Here is a 16,545-nt window from a genome sequence, read left to right as displayed (position 1 = left end):
ACCATCCTCCTTTGTCACTTGGGTTGACTTGATTGGCTTCAGAAGTCATCTGCATCTGTTTTGGAGTTTTCTTTTTTTTTTTTTTTAATTTATTTTTTTTTATTTTATAATTTTATTTTTTTAATGGGGCAACATCAATTAATCAGGTTACATATATTCAAAGATCAACAAGTCCAGGTTATCTTGTCTTTCAATTATGCTGCATACCCATCACCCAAAGTCAGATTGTCCTCTGTCACCTTCTATCTAGTTTTCTTTGTGCCCCTCCCCCTCCCCCTTTCCCTCTCCCTTTCCCCCTCCCCCCATAACCACCACACTCTTATCAATGTCTCCCAGTTTCACTTTTATGTCCCACCTACCTATGGAATAATGCAGTTCCTGGTTTTTTCTGATTTACTTATTTCACCTCGTATAATGTTATCAAGATCCCACCATTTTGGTGTAAATGATCCGATGTCATCATTTCTTATGGCTGAGTAGTATTCCATAGTGTATATGTGCAACATCTTCTTTATCCAGTCGTTTATTGACGGGCTCTTTGGTTGTTTCCATGTCCTAGCCACTGTGAACAATAATGCAATGAACATGGGGCTGCATGTGTCTTTACGTATCAATGTTTCTGAGTTTTTGGGGTATATACCCAGTAGAGGGATTGCTGGGTCATAAGGTAGTTCTATTTTCAGTTTTTTGAGGAACCACCATACTTTCTTCCATAATGGTTGTACTACTTTACATTCCCACCAACAGTGGATGAGGGTTCCTTTTTCTCCACAGCCTCTCCAACATTTGTTATTACTTGTCTTGTTAATAATAGCTAATCTAACAGGAGTGAGGTGGTATCTCATTGCAGTTTTGATTTGCATTTCTCTAATAACTAAAGAAGATGAGCATCTTTTCATATATCTGTTGGCCAGTTGTACTTCCTCCTGGAAGAAGTGTCTGTTCATGTCCTCTTCCCATTTTTTTATTGGATTGTTTGTTTGTTTGTTGTTGAGTTTTATGAGTTCTTTGTATATTTTGGATATTAGGCCCTTATCTGAGCTGTTGTTTGAAAATATCATTTCCCATTTAGTTGGCTTTCTGTTTATTTTGTTATCAGTTTCTCTTGCTGAGCAAAAACTTCTTAGTCTGATGTAGTCCCATTCATTAATTTTTGCCTTCACTTCTCTTGCCATTGGAGTCAAATTCATAAAATGCTCTTTAAAACCCAGGTCCATGAGTTTAGTACCTATGTCTTCTTCTACGTACTTTATTGTTTCAGGTCTTATGTTTAGATCTTTGATCCATTTTGAGTTCATTTTAGTACAGGGGGACAAACTGTAGTCCAGTTTCATTCTTTTGCATGTGGCTTTCCAGTTTTCCCAGCACCATTTATTGAAGAGGCTTTCTTTTCTCCATTGTATGTTCTTGGCCCCTTTATCAAAAATTATTTGACTATATATATGTGGTTTTATTTCTGGACTTTCTATTCTGTTCCATTGGTCTGAGTGTCTATTTTTCTGCCAATACCATGCTGTTTTGATTGTCGTGGCCCTCTAATAGAGTTTGAAGTCAGGTATTGTAATGCCCCCAGCTTCATTCTTTTTCTTTAGGATTGCTTTGGCTATTCGGGTTTTTTTATAGTTCCATATAAATCTGATGATTTTTTGCTCTATTTCTTTAAAAAACGTCATTGGAAGTTTGATGGGAATTGCATTAAATTTGTATATTGCTTTGAGTAATATAGCCATCTTGATTATATTTATTCTTCCTAACCAAAAATAAGGAATATTCTTCCATCTCATTATATCTTTCTCGATATCTCTTAACAATGGTTTATAGTTTTCATTATATAAGTCCTTTACATTCTTTGTTATGTTTATTCCTAAGTATTTTATTTTTTTTGTTGCAATCGTGAAGGGGATTATTCTTTTGAGTTCCTTCTCAGTTGTTTCATTGTTGGCATATAGAAAGGCTATGGACTTTTGTATGTTAATTTTGTATCCTGCGACCTTACTGTATTGGCTTATTGTTTCTAGTAGTCTTTTTGTGGATTCTTTGGGGTTTTCGATGTATAGGATCATATCATCTACAAAAAGCGATACCTTTACTTCTTCTTTTCCGATATGGATGCCTTTTATTTCTTTGTCTTGTCTGATTGCTCTGGCTAGAACCTCTAGTACCACATTAAATAAGAGTGGAGAGAGTGGACAACCCTGTCTTGTTCCTGATTTAAGGGGGAAAGCCTTCAGTTTAGTGCCATTTAATATGATGTTAGCTGATGGTTTATCATATATGGCCTTTATCATGTTGAGGTATTTTCCTTCTATACCCATTTTGTTGAGAGTCTTAAACATAAAATTGTGTTGTATTTTATCGAAAGCCTTTTCTGCGTCTATTGATAAGATCCTGTGGTTTTTGTTCTTTGTTTTGTTGATATGGTGTATTACGTTAACCGTTTTACGTATGTTGAACCATCCTTGAGATTCTGGGATGAATCCCACTTGATCATGATGTATTATTTTTTTAATATGTTGTTGTATTCAATTTGCTAGTATTTTGTTTAGTATTTTAGCATCTGTATTCATTAGAGATATTGGTCTGTAGTTTTCTTTTTTTGTGCCATCCTTGCTTGGTTTTGGTATGAGGGTTATGTTGGCCTCATAAAATGTGTTTGGAAGTATTGCTTCTTCTTCAATTTTTTGGAAGAGTTTGAGTAGAATAGGAACCAAGTCTTCTTTGAATGTTTGATAAAATTCGCTGGTATAGCCGTCAGGGCCTGGACTTTTATTTTTGGGGAGGTTTTTAATGTTTTTTTCTATTTCTTCTCTACTAATAGGTCTGTTTAGGCTTTCTGCTTCTTCTTGACTCAGTCTAGGAAGGTTGTATTATTCTAGGAATTTATCCATTTCCTCTAGATTGTTGAATTTAGTGGCATAAAGTTTTTCATAGTATTCTACAATAATTCTTTGTATATCTACAGTGTCCATGGTGATTTCTCCTCTTTCATTTTGGATTTTGTTTATATGAGTTCTTTCTCTTTTTTCCTTGGTAAGTCTTGCCAAGAGTTTGTCAATTTTGTTGATCTTTTCAAAGAACCAGCTCCTTGTTCTATTAATTTTTTCTATAGTTTTACTGTTCTCTATTTCATTTTTTTCTGCTCTGATTTTTATTATCTCCTTTCTTCAGCTGGTTTTGGGTTGTCTTTGTTCTTCTTTTTCTAGTTTCTTAAGGTGTGAAGTTAAGTGGTTCACTTGGGCTCTCTCTTGTTTGTTCATATATGCCTGAAGTGATATGAACTTCCCTCTTATCACTGCTTTTGCTGCATCCCATAGATTCTGATATGTTGTATTGTCATTTTCATTAGTCTGTATATATCTTTTGATCTCTGCACTTATTTCTTCTTTGACCCATTCATTTTTTAACAGTATGTTGTTTAGTTTCCACATTTTTGTGGGATTTTTTTTCTCTTTTTTGCAGTTGAATTCTAGTTTCAAGGCTTTATGATCAGAAAATATGCTTGGTATAACTTTGATTTTTCTGAATTTGCTGATGTTGTTTTTGTGGCCCAACATATGGTCAATTCTTGAAAATGATCCATGTACACTGGAGAAAAATGTATACTCAGTCACTTTGGGATGAAATGTCCTGTAGATGTCTATCATATCCAGGTGCTCTAGTGTTTTGTTTAAGGCCACTATATCTTTGTTGATTCTCTGTTTGGATGATCGATCTAGAGCCATCAGCGGTGTATTGAGGTCTCCAAGTATGATTGTATTTTTGTCATTTTTTGTTTTAAGGTCAATAAGTAGCTGTCTTATATATTTTGGTGCTCCTTGGTTTGGTGCATATATATTAAGAATTGTTATGTCTTCTTGATTCAGTGTCCCCTTAGCCATTATGAAATGGCCATTTTTGTCTCTGAGTACTTTTCCTGTCTTGTAGTTAGCATTATCAGATATGAGTATTGGTATGCTTGCTTTTTTTTGGAGGTTATTTGCTTGGAGTATTGTTTTCCAGCCTTTTACTTTGAATTTGTTTTTATCCTTGTTACTTAGATGAGTTTCCTGTAGGCAGCATACAGTTGGATTTTCTTTTTTAATCCATTCTGCTACTCTGTGTCTTTTTATTGGTGAGTTTAATCCGTTTACATTTAGTGTAATTATTGACACTTGTGAGTTCCTTATTGCCATTTTATAGATTGCTTTCTGTTAGTTTTGTGTCTTGTTTGATCCTTCTCTTTCGTTTTTCTATCTTTTGTTTTATTTGGTTGTATTCCATACATCTTTCTACTGTTGCTATCTTTTTTATCTCATGCGCTTCTGTGGTGGTTTTTTCAATGGTGGTTACCTTTAGGTAATGAAAAGGGTTCCTACCCTGTTCATTGTAGTGCACTATTTTGTGAGTACTTTTATACTCCATCGTCCTTTGCTACTGTTAATCTCCATCTTCTCCCCCCCCTTTCTTTTTGTTGTTGTCACAGTTTAAATTTGGTTTTATTGTGTTCTTCTTGGAGCTTTTACTTGTGGCTTTATTTTTTTTTGTTCTTTGTATCTGATTGGAGAATCCCCTTTAGTAATTCCTGGAGTGGGGGTTTTCTGATGATAAATTCCCTCATCTTTTCTGTATCTCTGAATGTTTTTATTTCTCCTTCATATTTGAAGGATAGCTTTGATGGGTATAGTATTCATGTCTGAAAGTTCCTCTCTTTCAGAACTTTAAATATTGGGGTCCACTCTCTTCTAGCTTGTAGAGTTTCTGCTGAGAAATCTGATGATAATCTAATGGGCCTTCCTTTATATGTTGTATTCTTCTTTTCCCTGGCTGCCTTGAGAATTTTTTCTTTGCCATTGGTTTGTGCCAATTTCATTATGATGTGCCTTGGAGTAGGTTTGTTGGGGTTAAGAAAACTCAGAGTTCTGTTTGCTTTATGAATTTGAGGCTTTAGTTCTTTCCACAGGCTTGGGAAGTTTTCATCTATTATTTGTTTGAGTATGTTCTCCATTCCATTTTCTCTCTCTTCTCCCTCCGATATACCTATTATTCTTATGTTATTCTTTCTGATGGAGTCAGATAATTCTTGTAGGGCTATCTTATTTTTTTTAATTTTTGAGTCTCTTTCTTCCTTTCTCTGTTGTGCCTCAAGTTGCTTGTCTTCTATTTCACTAATCCTCTCTTCTATCTGGCCTGTTCTATTAGCCAAGCTTGTTACCTCGTTTTTCAGCTCGTGAATTGAGTTTTTCATCTCTGTTTGATTTGTTTTTATAGTTTCAATTTCCTTGGACATATATTCTTTGTGATCATTGAGTTGTTTTCTGAGCTCCCTAAATTGCCTTTCTGTGTTTTCTTGTATATCTCTGAGTATTTTTAGATTTCTATCTTGAATTCTCTGTCATTTAACTCCAAGGTTTCCAATATATTAAATTTTTTCTCCATAGATTTTTTTTCATCTATCTGTGTTACCTCTCTTTTTTTTGTATCCATGATATTCGATTTTCTCTTCCTTAATGGCATCTGAGGGTGGTTTTGTTGATAGTATTAATGATATTAATAAAAAATAAAAAGTTAAAAAAATAAAAAATCGGAAAATAGTTGGATTTTTAAAAAAATTAATAATGAAATAAAGAAAAATAAAATAAAATAAAAATTTAAAAAAAGGAAATTATTCCCCCCTTCTTTTTTCCTCTCCTCTCCTCTCCCCTCTTTCTTGAGAAAATCTTGTGGTGAACTGTGAATTATATTGTATTTAATAGAACAAACAATGCCTGTAATGGAGGGCCTGAATTGGGGGAAAGTAATAAAGGGGCAAGAAAAAAAATAATAAAAAAAAAATAAAATAAAAAAGAAAATAAGGGGGGGTATGGACCCACAAAAAGCAAATAATGAAAAAATTTGGATCAAGAATAAAATGATTTGCGTTTAGGTGTTGGTTGACTAAGAGTTATGATGAGAGGAGTAAGAGGGAAACAGGAAAATGGGGGGACAAATTAAAAAATTACTATTGTATTTAGTGGAACAAGAGCTTGATAAAATGGAGAGCCAGGGATGGGAGCACTGCTATTGAGTTAAAAAGGTGAAGTAAAAACCCCCCAAAATGCCACAAACATAAGTTTGAGTCCCAGATAAGATAATTTGTTATTGAGGTTTGAATGAGAGGAGACGTAAAGGAGAAAGGAAGAAACTAATATGGAGGGAGAAAAGAAAGAGAGAGAGAGAAAAAAAAGAGGGAACCACTAAAAGAAGAAAAAAGAAAAAAGAGTAGAGAGAGAGAGAGAGAGAGTTAAGGGTTTTGGAGTGCAACCCTCATAGAGAGAAAGGAAGAGGAAAGAAAAGATAATGGGAGATGTAACACTTATGGGTTGTGTAGTTCAAGGAGAGGAGAGAGTAAGACCGGTAGAGAGTTAAACGACCAAATTGGAGGAGGAAAAAAAAAAAAAAGAAAAAAAAATCAAGGATGAAGATAAGAGAAACAAACGAACAAATATAATAAAATGGGATAGGTTATAAAGTCTGCGGATTATTCTGATTTTGAGAGGTTATCTTCTTGCTTTTTCTTTTCTCTCCCTCTTCCTGGTTGGTGACTCTGTCCCGGGTTCTGCCCCTTTGGCACGCTCAGGTAGAGGTTTGCAGTTGATAAGTCTCTATGGCGATGTCATGTATTGTGCTTCAGTCTCGTTGGCAGTCGAGGCTCATTAGCATTTATAGGCTCCGACAGTGAGAGAGTCCGTGTTCCTGGAGCCTTTCTCCTAGTCTTTCCTTCCTCAATTAGTAGCCTGAGAATCCAGCTATTGGGTTGCTGCTGCCTCTGCCTGGATAGTAAGAGGCTCAAAGAGCTGGCAACTCCCCACTCTATCCCCACTCAGCACAGGGCTCTGGGTAAGGCTCAGTCAGTCAGAGCCGCTAGTATAATCAGGCGGGCTTTATGCCCACTCAAAGACCTCTGGCTCTGCCACTCTGTCCAGTAACACGGGCGGGCACCCACTCCCAGGGCGCTTGGAGGAAACTCTTGTTCACTATCTGCGCGCGCAGACCAGGATGTTAGACCGGAAGTCTCGCCCTCTGAGTGAAACCCCCCGCCCACACTGAAAAGTTCCAGTGTTGGAATTGGCTCTCGCGCAGTCCCCGTGTGCGGCTTTTTCAAGGTGCTAGGGCGGCCTGAGACTCCGCCCTCGGCCCACACAAAGGACCCCAACTCTGCCCCTCCTTCGGACAACACGGGCTCCCACTCCCGAGGTGCTGGGAGGAGTCTCCTGCCCACTCTCCGTGCGCGCAGACCAGGATGTGAGGCCGGAGTCTTGCCCTCTGAGTGAAACCTCCCGCCCGCACTGAAAAGTTCCAGTGTTGGAATTAGCTCTCGCTTCCTCCCCATGTGCGGCTTTCCCAGGGCACTGGGGCAGCCCGGAGGCTTTCGGCCCACACAAAGGCCTCTGACTCTGCCTCTCTGTGGAGTAACACGGGCGCACCCTCCCGGGGCTTTGGAAGGAATCTCTCGCCCACTATGCGCCGACCAGGGGATCAGGTAAAATGGCTGCCCCGCTTGTCTTTCTTTGTCTGGGTTTGGCGCGAGTGTTAGCTGTATTGCCCGGGTTGTCACAGGAACAGTTTTTCCTCGGCTTGGATCTCTGTGCCACAGCCTGGTTCGGCCGTTTGTGCCGCGGCCTGGATCTATTCACCCCCTTTGCCCACCTTAGTTTCTATATGCTCAGTTTCCAGTGAAAACTGCCTTGTTTAGGTTAGTGAGGAAGGCGGAGCATTTCTCTATTTCCTTTGGGGTTTAGTTATATATTTAGCCAATTTTTCGTTCAATCATACCTTTGGGTGTATTGCGAAACATCTGGAGGCTCCAAGGATAGGTTTTTCTGTTTCTGGTTGAAGATCTTGTTGAGGTTTGGGGGAGATTTATCAGTATCGCTTCCTATCCCGCCATTACTATGACCTGTTTTGGAGTTTCCCTGTTGTCTAGCTTCCTAAAGAAGAGCCGTCCTTTCTCAGGCCACTTGGACTATAGGAAGGTTCTGCCTTGACTCCTTCTAACCTTTGCTCTATTCTCTTGAAATGTTTCATCAGAAAGGATCTGACAGTAGCTCTTTTTCTGGCCTCTTGAAACATGTCTGTTTAGCAGGTTATACCTTCTTTTCTAGATTATCTCCTTGAAAATAATTTAACAGATAAAAGAACCTCAAAATGTCCAGGTATTTCCTGCTTTTAAACATTCTAGAAATAAGGTGCTGTCATTAATTAACACTTCTCAAACTTGTTTAAAAGGTACAAATACCAAAATTCACAAAGTTGTATGATAATAAAGATTGTTGTGAAGCTAGGAGGAAAATGAAAATGACTCTTTCAAATATCAAGGAAAAATCTAGGGTGAAAGCTTGGTCATATAATTTATTCTCCAAAAATAGTTAGGTCCCCTATCATAGATTATGACTGCCCAGTCTCTGAAGGTCAAGCTATAAATAATCTCAATACAGATTCTAGTCCTTAACTCTGTCATTGTGGGTCCCCTTGGGCCTTAATTTTTTATTATTTGGGTTTTGTGATTTCTCAGCTGGAACTCTGTAAATACTATAACTTTTGCACTTTTTAAAATATTCCTTGACACTGAAACACACTCTTAAACACAAAACGGTTTTATATGTTCACTATAATCATAAAGAAGGCACATTTTGCCATCTTCTGAAAATCTAAACTATACTTATGGATTGGGCTATTTTTTTAATTCACACTGATGTCTTCAGATTTCTAGGTTATCATTTAAGACATTGAATAAGAGTAAAATTTGGTATCTAGAGGAAGCCAAAAAAACTGGAAAGGGAGAGAGAGAGAGAGAGAGAGAGAGAGAGAGAGAGAAAGAGAGAGAGAGAGAGAAGAGACAAGAGACTGGTGCATATGTCAGTAGTAACTTGAATTATCCTGATGACATGTTTTAACAAAATGTTTACTTCAGACCACTCTGTTCAGCAGAATGGAGTTAAAGATTGCCAACCAAAATGGTTAATTAATTTTTAATCAAGACAGCTAAAGTGAGTAGTTGGTTCCCATCTTTGCACATGTCTAATGTCTAAAGAGTGTTTGAATGAGTTTGGCCTGCCTGACAGATGTCAACTGTGAGTAGGCCATTTGTAAGGCTGCACTAAGTAAAAGGAAAACAGACTGTCTAGGACCACAGATTGAACTCATCAGCTAAACCAGATGCTTTCATCCAGACCTCAGAGCTGCTCTTCTGCATGAGAACCGATATGCTGGTACTGAAGTCAGAGATTCCACTTGTAAAACTTGAGTTTACTTTAAAGACTTAAAATAGTCACCAATTCTTGATAATTTTTTAAAGTAGTCTGTTCCTATAGTAGATTTCCTTTCTCTTTCTTTCCCTTCCCTTCCCTTCCCTTCCCTTCCCTTCCCTTCCCTTCCCTTCTCTCTCTTCTCTCTCTCTCTCTCTCCCTCCCTCCCTCCCTCCCTTCCTCCTTCGTCTGATGTCTGTTGTAACACAGGCATAAGAACCTGTTTTAGAGATGTATCATATTTGGTCCAATAAGAAAGTCCCCAAGGTACAGAGAATAAGGCTGAGAAGGCAAACTGGGAACAGTTTTAATATATTTTCATTCTTCTAATAAGTAAAATTCTCTTACTCCACAAATGTATTTTTCCTTTAATAATCAAAAACAATATTGCTCAAAATCCAACATCTGTTGTGGTTCTGAGTTTAATTAACTATTTATTTCAATGACCATGAATCTCTGCCTTCATGGGAATTTCCTCTTTCTTTTTCAAAGACCTTTGCTAGTCTTATTTTATTCTTCTTTACACCATTCTTCAAATGCTTCAAAACTGGAAATTTTAAAATTTTCACAGTAACCTATATTAACTTTAAAATACTTTTTTCCTAATTTTTTTTTCACCTAAGATCTAGTCTGTCCACTGATTCCAGAGGATTCGTCCTTCACTAGTCCATCCTTAGCCTGTTACACTTGTTATGGTCTCTCATGTCTTCTTTGCTCATGGTATTTTCTAAACTGTCTCTTCTCTTCCTACGAGATATAACAAACTTATTCTACAGTTTTGTACAATTTTCTGTCTTCAGGGGATTCCCGTGACAGTCGTTGCACACCAGGATTATAATAATTCTCATTATATGGCATAGGTTATTGCTTAATTTTCTGTAGCTCACATGATCCAGTGACTTTATTTACAGCTAACGATAGAGCTGATTCTTCTCTATAATTCCAATGCACACAAGAGTTTTTGAAAGTACATACTGATTGAAAACACTAACATCAAATTTTATTTTATTTTCTCATTTTAAAAAATGTAGTCATACAGCAGAATACTGCTGCCAGCTCATACCAGCTTGTAAGAGCCAACTACTACATTTCCAAAAAGTTTACAAACCTTATATCAAAAATTAAATCATATAACTATGCATTAAATAAATTATATCAAAAAGAAAAGTAATATTTGAAACTCATCATTATTTTTTTTTTTGTATTTTTCTGAAGCTGGAAACCGGGAGGCAGTCAGACTCCCGCATGCGCCTGACTGGGATCCACCAGGCATGCCCACCAGGGGGCGATGCTCTGCCCATCCGGGGCATCGCTCTGTTGCGACCAGAGCCACTCTAGCGCCTGAGGCAGAGGCCATGGAGCCATCCCCAGCACCCGGGCCATCTTTGCTCCAATGGAGCCTCGGCTGCAGGAGGGGAAGAGAGAGACAGACAGAGAGGAAGGAGAGGGGGAGGGGTGGAGAAGCAGACGGGCGCTTCTCCTGTGTCCCCTGGCCGGGAATCGAACCCGGGACTTCCGCACACCAGACCGACACTCTACCACTGAGCCAACCAGCCAGGGCCAAGAAATTCATCACTATTTAATTTATTTTATTACATTTTGTTATTATCTGTATCTTGAGGTTATTTGCATCTATTGTATCGATATAGTAGAAATACTCTATAACTGTGCTACTGTGCACCTCTTTTCAACAGTGAGGTTGAAATTGACTATGGTAGGAGTATTTCCATCACAGAAATTGGGAAATGCAAATTATATCTTGGTTTATTTTATGTTTCTTTGATTGTCTAGACAAAATGATGATCAACTTAAAAATTTGTTGTGGCTGTAGCCCTTTCAATGTGACTAACACCAAAAGTTGAGTAAATACTTTTCTTGTGTTTAAACTATTATCTTATTCAACCAAGAAATTTCTTACGTAATTGGTAAACAAGTAAAGTTCCAACATACCTCTTCATCATTTCATTTTTGTCTTACTCATTAATATAAACAAAAATATTAACTTTCATTTATGTCCAGATTATACTTACACATAAATTGCAATAGGTTTGGCTATAGAAATAAGACTTAGACAAAAGTTAAATAAAATATTCATTTGTGATAACTATTGGCTATATGAAATTTAATATGGAGCCCTGTATATTTTAATATTATTTGTAAATTTTTTGTTTCATATCCTTTATATCAATATATTTATAGTAAGTCCATGTAAGTATATTTAAATATATGCATAATTTTTCCAGAAATGTCCATATATTTTTTTTTAACAACTTAATTTTTTCTTTCCATTACCTGTTCCATTATCTTTTTGTTTCTTTAAGCAAGATTTTACCCCTTTTCCTTATGATGTTAACTATTAGTATATAGCCATCCAAAGTACCAGTAAGTTCTCTGGGGAGGTGGTAAGAGTGGCAGTACAAGCAGTTCCCGGGTTATGAACAAGACGGGTTCTATAAGTTTGAATTTGTATGTAGGTTGGAACAGGTACATTTGCCTATTAAATACAATTTAAGCCGAGGTTCCTCTTTTTTTTTTTTTTTTCTTTTCTTTGTGGCAAAGACAGAGAGAGAGTCAGAGAGAGGGACAGATAGGAACAGACAGGAAGGAGAGAGATGAGAAACATCAATTCTTCATTGCGGTTCCTTAGTTGTTCATTGATTGATTTCTCATATGTGCCTTGACCAGGGGGCTGTAGCAGACCAAGTGACCCCTTGCTCAAGCCAGCGACCTTGGGCTCAAGCTGGTGAGCCTTGCTCAAACCAGATGAGCCAGCGCTCAAGCTGGTGACCTCGGGGCTCGAACCTGGGTCCTCCACATCTCAGTCCAATGCCCTATTCACTGCGCCACTGCCTGGGCAGGCCGATATCCCTCTTAACTGAGTATTTACTTTTACCTTTCTGTGCATATAAATATTTAAACATTTTCAAACTTACAGAACCTATTTCATTTGTAACTAAGGGACTGCCTGTATATTATGGCATTTATATAATTTTCCTTTAGAAAAGGATTAATAAATCAAATGCTGGGATTAATGATGATTTCTTTTTCAAGTATATTGGGGCCACTTGTTAGTCAAAATATCTAAGAAGTTTGTGTATCTGGAATTACCAAGTACCTCAACTACCTAGGCAGATCATTCATCATAATGTTTCTGTGGAAAGAGAATATAGAAAGTGGATATGGCTACATGGATTTAGAAATGATGATAGACAATAGGAGAGTTTTCTATTAGATATTAATTTTTAAAAACTTATGTAATTGACAGTTTTAGCTTGTGAAATGAATGGATAGACTCTCATTTAACTTGATACCATACTTTTTTAAAAGTGTACTGTCAATGAAGGGTAGTTCTACGTTTTGTGGGTCCTGAAGCTTATAAAATTCATGGGCCCTCCTTTAAAATAATAATATACAATTATATACAAAAATTAGGTGACAAAAGTCAGTATTTGTTTAGAATAAAAATTACAGCAAAAAGAAATATTTCAAAGCTGCCACACAGCACAAATATTACAACATCTAGAAAAATAACATACTGCTTTTTCAGATGAAGACAATTTATAAAAATATTTTTCTATCAAAAGATAATTTAATTATTCTCCTAAAATAATTAATAAAACATTTTTGTTACTAATAGTTAGAAAATTATCTTTTAGCTTCATAACTTACTAGAAATGTCATGTAAATTTTTAGGGTTGTCAAATTTGGGAAAACCTTTTTCATTTTTCTTTCATGTGAAATCAATTGTAAGATTTCAAGTTTTTGTGTATGTGTAATGACTCTTTGTAAATAATATTCAATTGATAATACTCATTAGCTCATATAGTGTAGATGTCCTCATTGTAGTGACATGGAAGTTTTATTTTTGTCAATGTCAATGTTTTATGTCAAATCGACAAGAACCAATAAACTAGAATTAACCAAGAGCCAAGAGAAGGGAATGAGCAAAGTTCTGTTTCAGCAAAGGTGAACATTCTAGTTTGGATAGAGTATAATGTGCAGGTAAGACAGGAGGGGCAAAAAGGCAAAAGGGAAAACCGGTGCCAGAGCCAGAGAGGAGAAGGGAAATAGAATGCTATCACACCTGACTGAGCTGGAAGACAGATAGTTATAAAGAGGTCTGCTGATGGGTCAGTAAGCATATGAAGGGAAATCTAATGGAAGTGTTATGGGTATCATAGAGTCAGATGTGAAACCTAGCTTTGTCACTTAACTATCATATGAGACTTTACAACCAGTAACTTAACTGTGCATTGAAATGACTACAAATTGCCTACATTCATCTCACTAAACCAAACTAAAACTGTCTCCAAATCTCCCTTAGCCAGATCCCCAAAATGCTTGTAGTTCTTCCAGTATGATCCAACCTAAGAGGCAGTGTGACAGAGAAGAAGCTGGAGTGGAATGAGACAATGGTCTTAGCCAGTGCAGTGAAAATATCTTACATTTTACAGTTCTGTTTTTATATATTTGTAGGACCCCTCATGGGGCCTTAGAATGGGCTATTCAAGTGAGGAGCCCAGAAGGTAGCATTTTCTTTCAGCTTCTGAGTAAATGAGCCTCTGCTAGCAGGGTCATGGGGGAAATGGCATTTTGGCTATTTCTCCACAATCATGGTAACAACAGATCAAGGTGGAAAATGAGGCTAACTCTGAGTGGCTGCACCTTTGCCTTATTCTTCCTGCGTACGTACAATAATCAGGTCACCTACCTCTGTGTGGTAATGGTCTGTCTTTGCTACAGAAAATGAAAATTATTGTACTTATTCTTGGACAACTGGAAAGAATTCCAGAAATCATTGTATCTGTTTTCTGTTTCTGCCAAACTTCAATTTATGGGAAAAGCAGGTGGCAGTGCAGGTGCGCCACTAACATTATCGATATAATACATGGTTGCTCTTGAACACATCAACGTATTTTAAGCACCAGATAGAGATTTTAAAAAACGAAACTAAAATTTCTTATTTTTTAAAAATTAGACAAAAAGGAACCATGTTTTTATGAATGAAAAATATTGTTTTTGCAGTTCATTCAGTTTTGTGTTATTGGTTTAAATGTGAAAACTCACAAATGCTTGCTATAAAAGTTGATTTTGTGGTATTACCGTTCTTCTCTAGTCTTCCTTCTGAGTGAGTTTTCTCTCTTCTACCAGGCCAATGGTTGTTAACCTTGGCTGATATGTAGGATCAGAGTACTTAAAAAATATCTTATTTTCTAGGCAGACCACTAAATATCTGCAACTCTGAAAAACAATGTAAATCATTTTGATGCACAATGGGAACTGAGAACCAAGGTACCAAACATCGAGGAAAAGCATCTCTAATACTAAGCTTCAGCAGTTCTGTTACTGTGCTAAGATTTATTTTTATTTTTAATTGAATTTAGTGGGGTGACATTGGTTAATAAAATGATATAGGTTTCAGGTGTACAACTCTTTAACACATCATCTGCATATTGGACTGTGGGTTTACTTCCCCCAGTCAAATCTCCTTTCATTATCAATGATCCCCCCTTTGCCCTCTTTTACCTCCTCCCACTCTGTTTCCCTCTGGTAATTACCACACTTGTCTGTGTCTATGAGGGTTACTTTGCTTAATCCCTTCACCTTTTTTATGCAGTCCCCCCAAACCCCTCCCTCTGACAGCTGTCAGTCTACTCTCTGTATCTATGAGTCTGTGTCTATTTTGTTTGTTTGGTTTTTTTGTTCATTAGATTCCACATATAAGTGAAATCATATGGTATTTGTCTTTCTCAGACTGGCTTATTTTACTTAGCCTAATATTCTCCAGGTCCATCCATACTATTGCAAAAGATAACACATCCTTCTTTATTATGACTGAGTAGTATTCCATTGTGTAAATGTACCACAGCTTTTTTTTTTAAATGTTAAGGTTTTCTTTTGTATTTTTCACCCCTGAATTTAATTGCTTAATTGTTTATAATTTTTAGTATACCTAATTTTTTTAATACATAAATTTTATTAATTTTAATGGGGTGACATCAATAAATCAGGGTACATATATTCAAAGAAAACATGTCCAGGTTATCTTGTCATTCAACTATGTTGCATACCCATCACCCAAAGTCAGATTGTCCTCCATCACCTTCTATCTAGTTTTCTTTGTGCCCCTCCCCCTCCCCCTCCCCCTCTCCCTCCTTCCCTCCCCCCATAACCACCACACTCTTGTCCATGTCTCTTAGTCTCGTTTTTATATCCCACCAATGTATGAAATCATGCAGTTCTTGTTTTTTTCTGATTTACTTATTTCACTCCTTATAATGTTATCAAGATCCCACCATTTTGTTGTAGATGATCCGATGTCATCATTTCTTATGGCTGAGTAGTATAACATAGTGTATATGTGCCACATTTTTTATATATATATATTTTATATATATATATTTACTGTGATTAAAGCCTTTAAGCAAACTCTTGTCCAATACAGCAAGAATCCATAAAAGAGTAGTAGTGTCCTTAACATGTTCACCAAGTCCAAGTTGGCACCAACACCATTCCAGATCCCTGCGAATGCAACCCAACTCTAGTTCAGTCCATTAGGAGCTGTCACAAGGAGCAGGAGTCCAGAAAAAGTCCACATCCAGGAAAAGTCCGTATGGCACTGGAATTGTTGTCACAATTCTATACTTTGCAGCTCACATTCAAGTCCCAATGACTGCTGCTTCTAGCTGGTAATGATTCAGGTAGACTGGAAAAGCCATCTGCAGCATGTGTGGAGATGGAGCTTCTGTTCTCCTCTGCCTGGAGAGATGAGACCAGGTTGCTTTTCCCTGGAGCTCTGCAACTACCACAGCTTTTTTATCTACTCATCTACTGATGGGCATTTAAGCTGCTTAGTTCCTTAGAGACCCTCTCGTTTACAACTGTGATCATGACGGTTGTCAAGACGAGGTTGACAAGAGCATACACAAAAGTGGGCATAGCAATTTTTGGTATTTATTATTAAACCAACAAAAACATATCTGTACTTTATCTAATGTGTTTACCATAATTTTACATATTTTTCCCTTGTTTACATTTATTAAATACTGTGCTAAAATTTAGAAAGAGGAAACAGAGTCAGGAATATCTGTCCTGGTCTACAAGCATTATAGCTCCACCTACTGGAAGGACGGGCCTTTAAAAATGAGTATTTATTCTACACGCCGTAAATGCGGTTGTTTCTGTTTCAGTCACTGACAGAATAAATTCAACCTTGACGAGCAGCAACAGCAACAAGAATTAGTTACCGATTACCATATTATAAGTCAAGTAGAAATTCCAA

Source organism: Saccopteryx leptura, chromosome 5 (genome assembly GCF_036850995.1).
Source record: "Saccopteryx leptura isolate mSacLep1 chromosome 5, mSacLep1_pri_phased_curated, whole genome shotgun sequence".
In the NCBI taxonomy this organism is placed as follows: domain Eukaryota; kingdom Metazoa; phylum Chordata; class Mammalia; order Chiroptera; family Emballonuridae; genus Saccopteryx; species Saccopteryx leptura.
This window is presented reverse-complemented; position numbering follows the sequence as displayed.